Source organism: Triplophysa rosa, linkage group LG12, assembly GCF_024868665.1.
Source record: "Triplophysa rosa linkage group LG12, Trosa_1v2, whole genome shotgun sequence".
NCBI lineage: Eukaryota > Metazoa > Chordata > Actinopteri > Cypriniformes > Nemacheilidae > Triplophysa > Triplophysa rosa.
Genome location: NC_079901.1, coordinates 4,693,429 through 4,707,733, shown reverse-complemented (window position 1 = coordinate 4,707,733; position 14,305 = coordinate 4,693,429).

The window sequence follows — 14,305 nt, the reverse complement described above, 5'->3', positions numbered from 1 at the left end:
GCGAGGGATCCGCACTGCCAGCCATTGAACCAGCCCCTGGGAGGTCGATGAAGCAGATCGTACCCCTAGCCCCGGTCTCGGTCCCTGGGAGCCTGACAAGAGCTTCCCAAACCGCCACGGTGGCTACGGGATACGATCCATCTCAGCTATACCCAGTGGCCTTACAGTGCCTGGCGGCTTCTCTCTGTTAAAGAAACAAGGCCTCCACCTGTGACGGCCGGTGGCAGGGGCTTCCCACCTTTCAAAAAAAGCTCTGGGACCCCTAACTCTCCACTGGATGGTCACAATTTTGCGCAGGTGCTCACGTCTGACACGCCTAGGCCAGGCAGCGTCGCCTCGCTAGATATCGCGGCACAGCGCCGTAGCGTTTTCCATAGGAACCCCATCTGTCGGCTCGACACAACATCGAGAGACTGACAGAAAGGGAACGTCTTGGTTATGGATGAATCCTCTGTTCCCCGATGGAGGGAACGAGATGTTGTGTCCTTCATGCCACAATGCTGGCCGCCCACCGCAGCGGTCAAGGGATGCTCAGGCTCCTCAGCCCAAAATGTGAATGAATGAGCACGCCGTCTTCCTTTAATACCCGGATATCCAGGGGCGGAGTCCGGCATGCAAATTTCATTCGCCAATTTCATTGGCCTTTTCAAAATAGTCAGAAGTTGATAGGTTCTCAAGGGCGAACCCCATCTGTCGGTTCGACACAACGTCTCGTTGGGAACAGAGGTTACATCCGTAACCAAGACATTACACCCGTAACCAAGACGTTACAGCCTTAACCAAGACGTTCCCTTTCTGTCAGTCTCTCGACGTTGTGTAGAACCGACAGATGGTGTTCCTATGGAAAACGCCACGGCACTGTGCCGCGTCACAATCTCTAGCGAAGTGACGGTGACTAGCCTGAGCGTGCAAAATTGTAACCGTCCAGTGGATGAGTAGGGGGTCCCAGAGCTTTAGAAAAGGTGGGAAGCCCCTGCCACCTGCTGTCACAGGCGGAGGCCTTGTTTCTCTAACAGCGAGAAGCCGCCCGGCACCGTAATGGCCACTGAGTAAGCGCTATTTCCTCAGTGGGGGAACGCGCTAGAGAGACCACTTCCTACCATAGGGAGTTTAGTGGAGACACCAACATGGTCTTCAAACAACGTTTGTTGTTTTAATTATAACTAATTTAAACGAAGGAAGAAGGCGCTGAGAAAGTGAAAGGTTAGCTCCGCCCCCTGCTAAAGTAGTTCCGGGTAAAGAAGGACAGCTGTGAAAATTATATGAAAACGTAACCGAAGAAAGTATACTCAGCGAGTTATTTTTAGAGCGATCTAAAGTATTGATTGATCTTAATTATTAACAAACTAATCAGATTAAGGCCCGGTTTCACAGACACAATTTAGCTTAAACCAGGACTATGCCTTAGTTGAATTAAGATATTTATGTCGCTTTCATAAAAATGCCTTAGAAGAATACATTACTGGTGTGCATCTTGAGACAAAACAATGGCACTGATATATTTTATGATATTTCTGGGCAAGTTATATTCAGTTAAGACAGGTCACACATTAATTTTAGTCTGGGACTAGCCTTAAGCCTGGTCTGTGAAACCGGGCCTAAAAGTATTACCACTTCGACGTTAATGTGTCATGTAGATATGTCCTGGGAGGTGTGTCTGTTTGAGTGAACGCTGTGCGTGTATGTCTGCCGCTGCTCTCCGGTTTTTATTTATTTTTATATATTTATGTAATTCTATATGTCTAAACTAGTTTAAAACAAGCTAAGTCTCACTTATCCAATTTTATTATATTTTCGTTGAGTGGCCGATGGATTGCGCTTGATTGAAGTTGCCTCTGAGGAAAACTCTGCGTTTTTTTCAAGACAAACAAGGCACTTGGCTACTTTGAGGAGTGAAGGATTGGACGTGTGCTGTTGATTTTCGTCGGATTTGTTTTCGTGCTCGGCACCTGCTTGAGCGGATGCATCGCCACAGCCTATCTCACCGTGGAGTTGCAGATGTGGTGAGAGTTCCTACGTCTTCGCCATAAAACATCTTTAAGGACTACGCATGGACATATGGATTAGCATTATAAACCATCAATGGATTTGTCTCAGTTTCGGAAACTGGTGGGTGTTCCCTGCGGTGCAATATTATTATGACTGTGTCGCTGTTTGGTGGCTGGATTTTATTGACTGTGTTGGTGGTGTTCGTCACTTGGAATAGTGTACGTTACCCCTTTAATATGTCTTCACCACTGGCTGGTAGCAGTGTGTTAGTCAACTATTCTGCTTCAGAACTCAAGCGTTTGAACTGTCGACAAGGTTTCGCCTGATGCCAAGCACTTATTTGCGGTGCGTTGAGTTGGGAATTCATCGTCGTTCGAGATATGTTCACCGGGGTTCACGGTCAAGTTGTCCAGCTCCTACTGGCAGTCCTGGACCAATACCTGTTTTATAGCCCACAACGTGGCATGCCTCGCGTTGGAAACAATCACAGTGTGGTGCAAATTTGGATTTTCTTCGTTCCTTATCTAAGACTGTTTTTCATGACCCCTCTTTACAGGAAAAGAACGTGATGCCACTTAAAATGGCCTTGATAAATGCCAGATCGGTTACAAACAAAACTTTTCTGTTGAATGAGTTTTTATCAGCAAATAACTTGGATTTTCTGTTCATTACTGAAACTTGGCTTGCACCAGAGGATCGTGTTTCTCTGTCTGAACTCTGCCCTACGAACTGCAATTATCTCAGTTGCCATAGAACTTTTAGTCGGGGTGGGGGGGTTGCTGTGATTTCTAAGAATAGGTTTTCATGCAGGCCTTTTCCTATAGATGTTTATTCCAGTTTTGAGGCTTCAGTTTGTGAAGTAGATTTATCTGAACCTTTGCTTTGCGCCTTGATTTATAGAGCGCCAAAATCCAATAAGGACTTTTTAACAGAGTTCTCAGATTTTTTATCTATTTTGGCTATAAAAGCAGATATTTTTCTGCTTTTAAGTGATTTCAATGTACATGTGTGCTGTCCGCAAAAGCCACTTGTAAGAGAGTTTACTCAACTTTTAGATTCCTTCAGCCTTACACAATTTATGTCTGGTCCCACACATATGCAGGGCCACACACTTGACCTTGTTATGTCATCAGGTTGTCCTATAACAAACATTGAGCTGTCTGATCACTGATCATATTTGAATGTTCTATTGCTATTTTAAAACCCGAGAGCAGGCCTTCTTCATATGTCATGGCTCTGCTTCATTTAGTCATGTTTTTCTTGGTCCTGTAGCAGAGCCATGACAAAGTCTTTGGTTATGTGTGGAGAGAAACATATTATTGTCCTTTTGACAATAATATATGTTCTCTCCAGTGTCTCGTCATTGGCCCTCTCGTTTCTTGTATTGCTTTCCTCTCGTGTCTTATGTTCCACACCTGCCCTCGCTCGTTATCCCTCATTTGTCTTTCCTATATATACCCTCATGTTTCTTTGTCCTGTGCTCGTGGATTGTACTGCGTTCTGTGTGTTCTTGTACCGTGGTCGTGCGCCCGTGTTCTTGTCTGAGATCCTGTTCCTTACCTTGTCCGTCATCTGTGAGTTTTGTGCCCTGCCTTATTTACCCCTCCGTGTTTTGTAAGACGTTGTGTCGAGTTTATTTTGTTAGTCTTTTGCCCCCACGTGGGAAGTGTTTTGTTTTGTATTCCTCCTTTTTGTTCCTAAGTTCATAGTTCATGTTTTGTTATAGTTTTCCCCATCATGGGTGTTTTTGTTTGTATTTTAATAAAATCCTTGTTAACCCCTTCACCACCGCCTGCCTGCAATTGGGTTCTTTCGTGCCAGTCGTGACCGAATCCACGAGCCACTACGAACCCAGTAGGCAGCATGGGCACGAGACGGTCCCACCAGGCTCGCCTCCTCTGCGGCATTCGTCAGGGGAAAGATGACATCGAGGACTATCTGTATAGGTTCCTGGATGCCGCAGAGGAGGATGTCTTCGGGGAGGAGGAGGTGGCGGTGCTTTTTAACGCCGGTCTCAGTGACCCCCTGTCGCGGGCGGAGATGCGGTCGTTGAGACCGCTGGACTTCGATGTCATGTGGCGGTACGTCATGAACCGACCGGAGTCCAGGGTCTCAACAAGACACTACCACCCATCTCCGCTGGCTGCCATACAGGAGGGTCAGATCCTGCAAATCGGGGTTTTAGGCGTCGCCACACCGCTCTCCTCACCCACTGCAGCCTCGCCACCAGTAAGCCTAGGTGGCAAGCGGGGGAGACGTGAGTCCTGGGGATCCACCTCCGAGAAGTCCCAGCCAGAGCCAGCCGTGCCTTATACCTCCTTCCATCACCCGACCACCAGCCGGGTGGCTCGGCGGAAGAAGAAGAGGCAGCGGCGGGCAGCGTGGACTCCAACCCAGCCGGTGCAGTTGACGACCAGTCCGGTGCAGCCGGCGTCCAGCCCGATGTCCAGTCTTGTGTCCAGTCCTGTGTCCAGTCCGGTGCAGCCGGTATCCAGTGCAGTGCAGCCGGTATCCAGTCCGGTGCAGCCGGAATCCAGTCCGGTGCAGCCGGCGTCCAGTCCGGTGCAGCTGGCGTCCAGTCCGGTGATCCAGCCGGCGTCCCAGCCGGTGATCCAGCCGGCGTCCCAGCCGATGATCCAGCCGGCGTCCAGTCCAGTGATCCATCCCTTGTTTGGTCCCACCCCCCCTCCCATGTTTGTTATTTTTATTGTCCCACCCTAGTCACATTGTTGATTTGTCTTGTCTGCCTCTGATTTTGTTCTCCATGTTTTGTCTGTTCTTGTCTCTGTCTCAGTCTACCTTGTCTCATCAGTCTACCCCTTCGTGAGCACCTGGTGGTGCTCATTAAAGGGGGGGCTTCTGTGATGGCTCTGCCTCTATTAGTCATGTTTTTCTTGGTCCTGTGGCAGAGCCATGACAAAGCCTTTGGTTATTTGTGGAGAGAAACATATTGTTGTCCTGTTGACAATAATATGCGTTCTCTCCAGTGTCTTGTCATTGGCCCCGCCCCTCTTGTTTCATGTATTGCTTTCTTTCCAGAGGAAGTCCTGGGGGGACCGGGCAAGGTTGGGCGCCGGCTGCACCAGACTGGACGCCAGCTGCACCGGACTGGACGCCGGCTGGATCACCGGACTGGACGCCGGCTGGATCACCGAACTGGACCCCGGCTGGATCACCGGCTGGGACGCCGGCTGGATCACCGGCTGGATCACCGGCTGGGACGCTGGCTGCACTGGACAGGACGCCGGCTGGATCACCGGCTGGGACGCCAGCTACACCGGACTGGACGCCGGCTGGATCACCGGACTGGACTCCGGCTGCACCATCGGACGGGATGCCGGCTGCACCGGACTGGACACGGGACTAGACACAGGACTGGATACGGGACTGGACACCGGCTGTACCGGACTGGGAACCTGCTGCACCGGACTGGGCGCCGGCTGCACCGGACTGGACGCCGGCTGCACCAGCTGGATTGGAGTCCATGCTGCCTGCCGCTGCCTCTTCTTCCGCCAAGCCACCCACCTGGTGGTCGGCTGAAGGAAGGATGTATAAGGCACGGCTGGCTCCGGCTGGGACTCCTCGGAGGTAGATCCCCAGGACGCTCGCCTCCCCCGCTTGCCACCGAGGCTCGCTGCTGGTGGAGAGGACGGTGTGGCGACACCCACATCCCCAATCTGCAAGGGGCCGTCCTCGGGGATAGCCGCCAGCACCGTGAGAGGCTCCGCCATGGACATGCGGGGTCTCAACCGGTGGATCTCTGCTGGTTCGAAGGGTTCATCGAGGCAGCTGTTGAATATTACCTTCAGCTCTGCCTCGATGAACCCTAAGTAGCACGCAGTGGACAGGAAGTCCATGGCGAAGTCTCTCACTGGAGTTCCCCTCTGGCGGAAGCTGAACAGGACGTGAGCCTGGCGGCTCCTGTACGCCTCATCCGACTCCTCCATGCTGCCCGCTGGGTTCAGAGTATGGCTCGTGTATTCTGTCACGAAGGAACGGGGGCACAAGCACAAGGTACAGGTACAGGTACAGGTAAACGATACATACACAGTACAATGTAATACACGAGCACAGGACAAAGAAACATGAGGGTATATATAGGAAAGACAAACGAGGGATAACGAGCTAGGGCAGGTGGGAAACATTAGACACGGAAGGAAAGCAATACATGAAACGAGAGGGGCGGGGCCAATGACAAGACACTGGAGAGAACGCATATTATTGTCAACAGGACAACAATATGTTTCTCTCCACAAATAACCAGAGGCTTTGTCATAGCTCTGCCACAGGACCAAGAAAAACATGACTAATAGAGGCAAAGCCATGACACAAATATCCGTACTCATGTAAAGAACTTGGGTGTTGTTTCGATTCAGAGTTAAATTTCAACAAGCAAATAAACTCTGCTGTAAGTGCTAGTTTTTTCCAACTTAGGGGTTTACGTAAACTGAAATCTTTTCTATCTTTTGGTGATTTAGAGACAGTTATTCATGCCTTCATTTCTACAAGGCTTGATTATTGTAATTCTCTGTATTCTGGTGTCAACCAGTTTTCCATATCACGTTTACAACTGGTTCAAAATGCTGCAGCCCGCTTCTTAATGGGGAAAAAGAAGCGGGAGCATATCACCCCTATTTTAGTACATCTGCATTGGCTACCAGTTAAATTTAGAATTGAGTACAAGGTTTTAACTTTTGTATTTAAAGCCTTGCATGGTTTGGCTCCAGTTTATATCTCAGACCTTATTTGTCCATATTCACCTCGGAGATCTCTTAGATCTTCCTCTGAAAATCTATTAACTGTCCCTTTGTCTCATTTGAAATCTAAAGGTGATAGAGCATTTTCTGTTTTTGACACAAAGCTGTGGAACTCGTTACCTCAATCTGTTAGGTTTTCATCTTCCTTATATGGATTTAAATCATCATTGAAAACGTATCTCTTTTCTCAGGCCTTTTCATAGTTGTTGGATATGTTGGTCTTAGTGAGTTAATTTTTTCGTTTCTGTTTTTACATGGTTTAATGTTGTTTCTTTTAAATTTTTGTTTCCCTGTATTTTTATTTTATCATTATAGTATGTTACTGTGAAGCACTTTGGTCAGTATTTAATGTTGTTAAAGGTGCTATATAAATAAAAATGACCTTGACCTTGACCTAGGTGGAAATGATGTTGAAGAAATTTAGCGCTTACAAACCGAAGGAATAGAATCTAACCTGAGTTTTGCGGGGTAAATACCTCATTTCTTTTCATTTTTGTATTACATTTCTCCTTGGTGAGTACCATTTTCTTTATAAGAAATGTTTTATTTTATCTGAGAGCTGGATGTCACTATTTAGGAGTGAATGCGAAAATAGCGAGTTTAAAATGTTATAGTGGATGACAGAAAATGTTTTAAAAATGCTTTATTTACATCCTAATACTATCACTGTGTGTGTATATATTTGAGAATGTTTAAAAGATGTATAATTTCATCATATGTAATATTTTTCTGCTGAAAAAACGTGCACCATGTGATGCTAGCTTTGCTAACGCTATGCATAGATCTGCTAAATTGAGCGGATTGTTAATAGCATTGTGTGTTGCATATGTGTAGATTGATGGAAGAAAATGAAATTTTTATTTCATTTAAAATGGTTTATTGCAACGAAATACTGATGATTGTTTAGGCTTTGTTTTTGCAAGGCCGGGTTTTTTGTTGTTGTGTTCTTTCCATGTGTGATTGAATTATCCCTGCTGCTGTGATCCCGAAAGTTGTCCGTGCTGTGGATTTACTTCCTGTTTCGGACTGGTGAGCCATCCCATCAGTTAGTACCTGGAACAGAGAAAACACATTTTATGATCTGGTAGGACAAAAAAGTTGCTTATATCTTGAGTTTTTTCCTCAAGTTTCCTGGATTTCTCTGGACATGAACAGAAGTTTTTTTTGTCCTTCACCACTAAGAGACAATACGATTATATATATATTTTTTTCTTGGAATCTATGGAATCTATGCTTTATTGAAATGGGAAACTGAATTTCATTTGAAATCTGCTGTTGAAAATTAGCAGCATTTAGAAACTCATTTTGTGTTTCACAACACTGGTGAACTGATTTTGGGATTTTGAATTGTTTTTGAATTTTGAATTTTCTCTTTATTTTGTCCTGATTGATAAACCCATTCTATAACACATTGTATTTTACTTATCTGGGTTTATTTGCTTATAACCTTTATTTTTATATTGATTCCAATTTATCTCAAAGAACTCAAAATGTCAGAACAATACATATACCCTCACCCTGGTTAAATTCATATCTGTGGTCTGAGTAGTCATTATATGTTGCTTGTTTACTTTGCTAACGTTTTGCTCTAGCGAGACAAATCTTACCTTCTGATTCTGGTCCAAGTACTTTCCCATAGGTAATAGTGTTCCGGTTGGGACCGGTTGACATGTCTTCACCACAAAATTTCAAATGCTATTAGATTATTAATGATAATCTTAAACTATAATTTATTTTATTATTAAGTTTATTTATTTTATTTAGCCTTGTTGTGCAAGCTCTCTGGAGCTTGTGCAGAGGCAGCAGCTTTTGCCAGAGGGGAACAGGAATCCCCTGGTTGGGCCTGGGTTCTCCTGAGGTATTTTTTCTCGATTAGAGTTTTGGGTTCCTCGCCACCATTTGCATACTGTTTTTGCACTATCTGCCTGACCGGGGGGGGCTGCTTTAGAATTTTAAAGTTTTACTTAATTAATATTGCATATAGGAATTTATAGTCTGTTATATTTGATCTGTGCTTCTCTCTCCTTTATCCTAAATGTGTGCTCTCACTGAGCGTGTGTGTGTGTGTGTGTGTGCGTACTTGTCTGTGTACGTACGTGTGTGTGTGTGTGTTGTGTGTGTGTGCGTGCGCATCCGTGTGTGTGTGTGTGTCTCTATGTCTATGTGTGTTAGTACGTGTGCATATTGTGTGTGTGGAGTGTTTTGTATGTGGGTATGTCTGTCTTTTGTGTTTTCAACCTTTTCTTGTTTTTGCAGGTACAACTTTAATTATTTTGCTTATAGTCAATATGTCTCATGTACAGCTGCTTTGTAACAATGAAAATTGTAAAAGCGCTATATAAATAAAGTTGAGTTGAGTTGAGAGAGTGTTCCACCGGTGTCAATGTTAGCTGTGAGGTGTGCATCACAAACTCTGTGTTACACAAGGTGGGAACCAATCATGAGGATACATCAGACGGAATCGCCCAGTTGGGGGTTGCTACATCTGGAGCACTAGGTCCGGTTACAGCTATGCGGTAGATAACTCAGCTGGTACCCGGCCTAAGGGGGCAGGGCTGCTCTGCCCAGCCTGCCCACAGGAGGTGCTTAGTGATGGATGGAATGCATGTTCTTCACCCAGTGGGGTAAGAAGGGAGGCGAGAATAGCATGCTGACCCACCTAGAAGGAAAGGGGGAAGGTGCTTTCGCAGGCGTACGCCCTACTGGCCGCCGGTCTTACCTGTTGCCATGCAAGACTCGAGCTGACATCGGTTCTACGTGGAGGCTGTAGAATCTCGTGAAGGTGTTGGGCGTAGCCCAACCCACAGCTTTGCAGATGTCTGCCAGAGAGGCGCCCTGAGCCAGTGCCCACGAGGAGGCTACACCCCGGGTGGAGTGAGCTCTCACTGCTAGTGGGCATGGGTGATCTTGGGACCGGTACACCGTAGTGACGGCATCCACAATCCAGTGCGCCAAACTCTGTTTGGAGATGGCCCTCCCCTTCTGCTGACCTCCAAAACAGACAAAGAGCTGCTCAGAGCTCCTGAAGCTCTGCATGCGGTTCAAGTAGAGGAGCAATGCGCGTACTGGACACCACACGGATGGGGTTGGGTCTTCCTCCCTGGTGGGGAGCGCCTGCAAGTTCACCACCTGGTCCCGAAAGGGAGTGGTGGGAACTTTGGGCATGTAGCCGGGCCAGGGTCTCAGGATAACGTGAGAATCACTGGGCCCGAATTCTAGGCAATCTGTGGACACGGAGAATGCTTGTAGGTCCCCTACCCTCTCGATGGAGGCGAGCGCCATCAGGAGAGCTGTCTTCATTGTGAGGTGAGAAAGAGCGGCATCTCTGAGGGGCTCGAAGGGGGGCCTCGAAGGGGGGCCTCTGGAGGCCCGCCAGGACCACATCAGAAAGCAGACTTTCTCGGCGTCATGCATCTGCGCAAGTTTGAGCCAGAGCTGTCTCTCCTGGACCACAAGTGTGGACATCACCCGGCTCAGGGCCCGCGAGGTCGGTGGCGGTGCGGAGTTCCTGCATCAACCCTGGGTCGGTTTTACCCTCGTGGAGCTCTTTCACCGCCTTGGCCTGGTGGACCTGCAGCATGTCCATGGCGTGGAGAGAGGAGGCAGCTTGGCCCGCAGCAGTGTAAGCTTCGACACCAGAGATGCCGAAAACCTTTGGACGGGAGTCTAGGTCGACCTCTGTAGGTGGCCGCCGTCTGCGGGCACAGGTGCACCGCGATTGCACGTTCCACCTGGGGCACATCGACGTAGCCTCTAGCTGCCCCGCCATCGAGGGAAGTAAGGGCGACGAAACTAGTCTGACGTGAACGTGCCGAAAAGGGGGCGTTCCAGGTCTTACTAAGTTCCTCATGCGCTTCCATGAAGAATGGAACCGGAGCCGGGCGCAGCTTGGAGTTGCGCTCTGACCCGAGGTACCATGTGTCCAGCCGCGAGCATCGGGGAATGGGCAGCGGCCCCGGAAAGCATGGCTGACATCTTGACATCTTCCTGGGCTCGACCCCCCGAAGGAGGGAGCTCCAAAGAATCGTCGTGGTCGGATGCCAGTAGGTCACCCTCTGATGCTGCGAGGGACATCTCATCGTCATCACAAATCATTTCCGACTGCGTGGCTGAGGAACAAGACGGGGTAGGACCGCCTCTTGGGGAATGGTCAGATGAGCGAGACGGGGTGCGAGCGGTCCGCGAGCGCTTGGCTGATGGATTTATGCTTACAATAATCCCCATATTACCCTTGCCGCTCGCCGTAGCGGATGGCAGGGCCGTAGCCACTGCTGTCACGGAACGGGAAGCAGACACCCAAACACTTCAGGCAGACATCGTGTCCGTCCCCCTCCTCGATGAGAGTATCACACCAACGAGAACAGCGGGACATGCCACGCTGGAGAAATGTAGCTCTTTTAGAAGTCTCGGACACCTCTGGAACCACCGAGACACCCAGGGACAGTCCGCTGCACCACGTCGTAAGATTCCAGCAGTAATTCAGTCTCGAAGTCGATCATACAAACGAAGGCTCCGAAGAACAAAGGGTGAATGAATGCTGCATGCCCTTTTATACCCGGATATCCGGGGGCGGAGTCCGGCATGCAAATTTCAGAAAGGGAACAACGATTGCGCACACAGCCTCTGCGCACGTGTGGCACATGTGGAGGAAACAAATCCTTCTCCAAAACAAAAAGCCCAAAAACACAAAATACACATACGTAATTTACCCTAGAAGTCCTATATGCAAAAATATGCTTTTTAACACAAAGTTCGATACGCCAGCACACTAAAAAGTGCACTTACTGGTTCACAGCGTTGGTCTCAGTTCACATGTAACACGAAAAGATGCATCAAACCTCGTTCGGAAATTCTCCAAGTCGGTATTACAGTGAAGATTACAACGTTCTCAGCGAAACTCTGTGTTTTAACACCCACACTTTTCCCGGTGAGAGGGTTCAACACCCGCACTTCTGCAGTTTTTCTGCAGTTTTGCACAAAAGTCTTACAGCAGTCGCTCCTCTGTTTCTCTGTGTCTGCGCTCGCTGCGGCTGCCTCCTCTCCCCGCGGCTGCCTCCCCTCCCCGCCCTCTCAAACATGACACGGCTTTGAGTGTGTCCGGCTGATGATTGGCTGTTCTGCCTTAAGTCCCACCTCTCTTGGTGTGTTAGATTTATCGGTCAGCTCCATAGTTGCCAAGTCCGCTTATAATACGCGACCTTGGGCTTTTTTTTCTGTCAAGTCGCGTTAAAAAATCACTTGTCGCGGGTTGCGGGTTTTGGGGCTTATTTTAAAAAATATGGTAGCTTGCTCTGAATCTGACAAGCAACTTCGTTTCTTTACATCTATGGTCGCTGTTTTGTTCAACCCATTAACACTGTCTGCCCACAGCTAGGCTTTTTGGACTACATGACGCAGCGCACTAGATAACAGCACCGCGAGAGCTATTTGAAAGCATACAGAGACGTCTACTGTCGAATCACTCTCGCGGTACTATGATGTCACGCGCCGATTGGTCTGCGCGGCGCCGCAGGAGGTCACACCACAGATCTAAGCACGTAAAACAACATAGAGAAGCCAAGAACGCTACAGTGGTCTCTTCACGTAATCATCGGCGCTCTTTGGATAATCGGAGGTAAATATCATACTAAAAAGATAAAATACTCACTTAAAGATAAAAAGCATTTTATAACCGGGCTACATCATTAAAAATGTTAAAAGTGTAGATCTACGTGTTTGGCTACACAACCTTATTCACGCCTAAGCACGTGTGAATAGCGTAATTTGTCCTCAAATTTACCGCCTCCTTTCCCCTACCAACTAAACTAAATGTATTACATCTGTCACGATTAGAATGAAATGTGAAAATGAACGAAAAGTGTTCAGATTTGATCACGTTGCAGCAAAGATGGGGAGGGAGGGATGACCCTTTTTATTAGGCTATAAGGTCAACATCAAACATTTTTATTGTATTATATAAATGTATTGATCATTGCATAGTATAATTTTAAAAAGTATACATCCAATGCATATAGTTCAGTTTTACTTTATTATAAATGTGTGGCTGTTACAGCTACGTTAAGTGGTCATTATATATTCTTTCCATCTCTCCAGGCCTATACTGCTCACATGTGATTAGAGATTATACTGGATTTCCTCTTGCTTTGTTGCAATTAACTTTTTTAAAATAACTTTTTACTGTTTGTGTTTTTCAAACAGGGTAGTGTCAGTTTAAAATGACCCAGGCTCGTTCATTAATAATGCATAATTCATAATAATTTACATTGATGATCATAAATAATGTAATAATGTTGAGCTTGTTTTGGGCTTGTTTTTGGAGCTGCAGTTGCTTATTTGTCTTGCAAGAGTTGGCAACACTGGTCAGCTCGTGCTGAGGAGGCGGGAACTTATGGTTATGGTTATTTACATCTCCCTTTTCCAGGTACTTTGAATGAGTGTTTATGCTTTCGAGGTTTTTAAATAAGCTTGATATATGTTTGGGAAGATGTTCTGTTTATGTTTTGTTGACATGTCGAGTGTTTTCTGTATTATATTTAGTTTTTTAGACTAATGCTAATTGCTAATTGGGATATTGTTCAGCAGCTAGCTAAATTCGGTTATATATGTGGCATGCAATGTATAAAGTAACTGTGATGAAGAAGGCAGGGAATTGACGAGGAGGAGGGACATGTTGTCATTGTTAAGCAGTGTATTTATGGGTTTATTGCCAGTGCAATTGATTTTGATATTTTGAGCATTGTTTGTTGATTAGCTGAATACTTTTGTGGATACTTACCTGTTGTGTTTGATTGTACCTGTTGAGGAGAAAAAAGTGAGAAATGATGTCATTGTTCGCATACATGTTGAAGAACTATGAAAGAAATGTGTATATTATTTTAATGTTTAAAAACAGTAAATTGTTACTTTATTTATACCACCAGAGAAAAAGCTTTGTGTGGGCATTTTTTTAAAAATATATATCTCCCCTTTTCAATGCGCAAGTAAGCCAAATTTAGCAGTCTCAGTCTCAGTCCTGTCAGACCCATGTCACTATCAAGCTTACCACCGAGTGTGTTTTTATACTTTTCTAGTATCACTCATTTAAATGGGAATCTTTTTATATCTTGTATGTTATACCTTTTGTACCCTTCTGCCATTGTATTCATAGTTTTTATTGTTAACAAACAAACCACATCCATCCCCCGCACTTTTGAAAAGATTGCTACGCCCCTGCAGCTATATAAGCATTCTTGACATTTTCAGAACATTTATCCAAAGTATTATTGCCTCTAGTGTTACAGTCCACATATGGATAGAATCCAGGCACACAGCTTCAAGTTTACAATGTTTAAATACCCCAAAATAAAACAAGGTGCTTCAGGGGTACGTCTTAATTGTCTATGAACACAGTCTGCTGTAAATTTAACTGCATTTGCAGCATTCCCACTGGGTGGTACATACACAGTACATAATAAAATGTTCCCAAATTCATGTGGTAGATAAAAAGGCATATGGCTCGTACATACTAGTTCAATTTCAGAATTACAGACCAGCTCTCTCATGGAAAATTGCGAGCACCA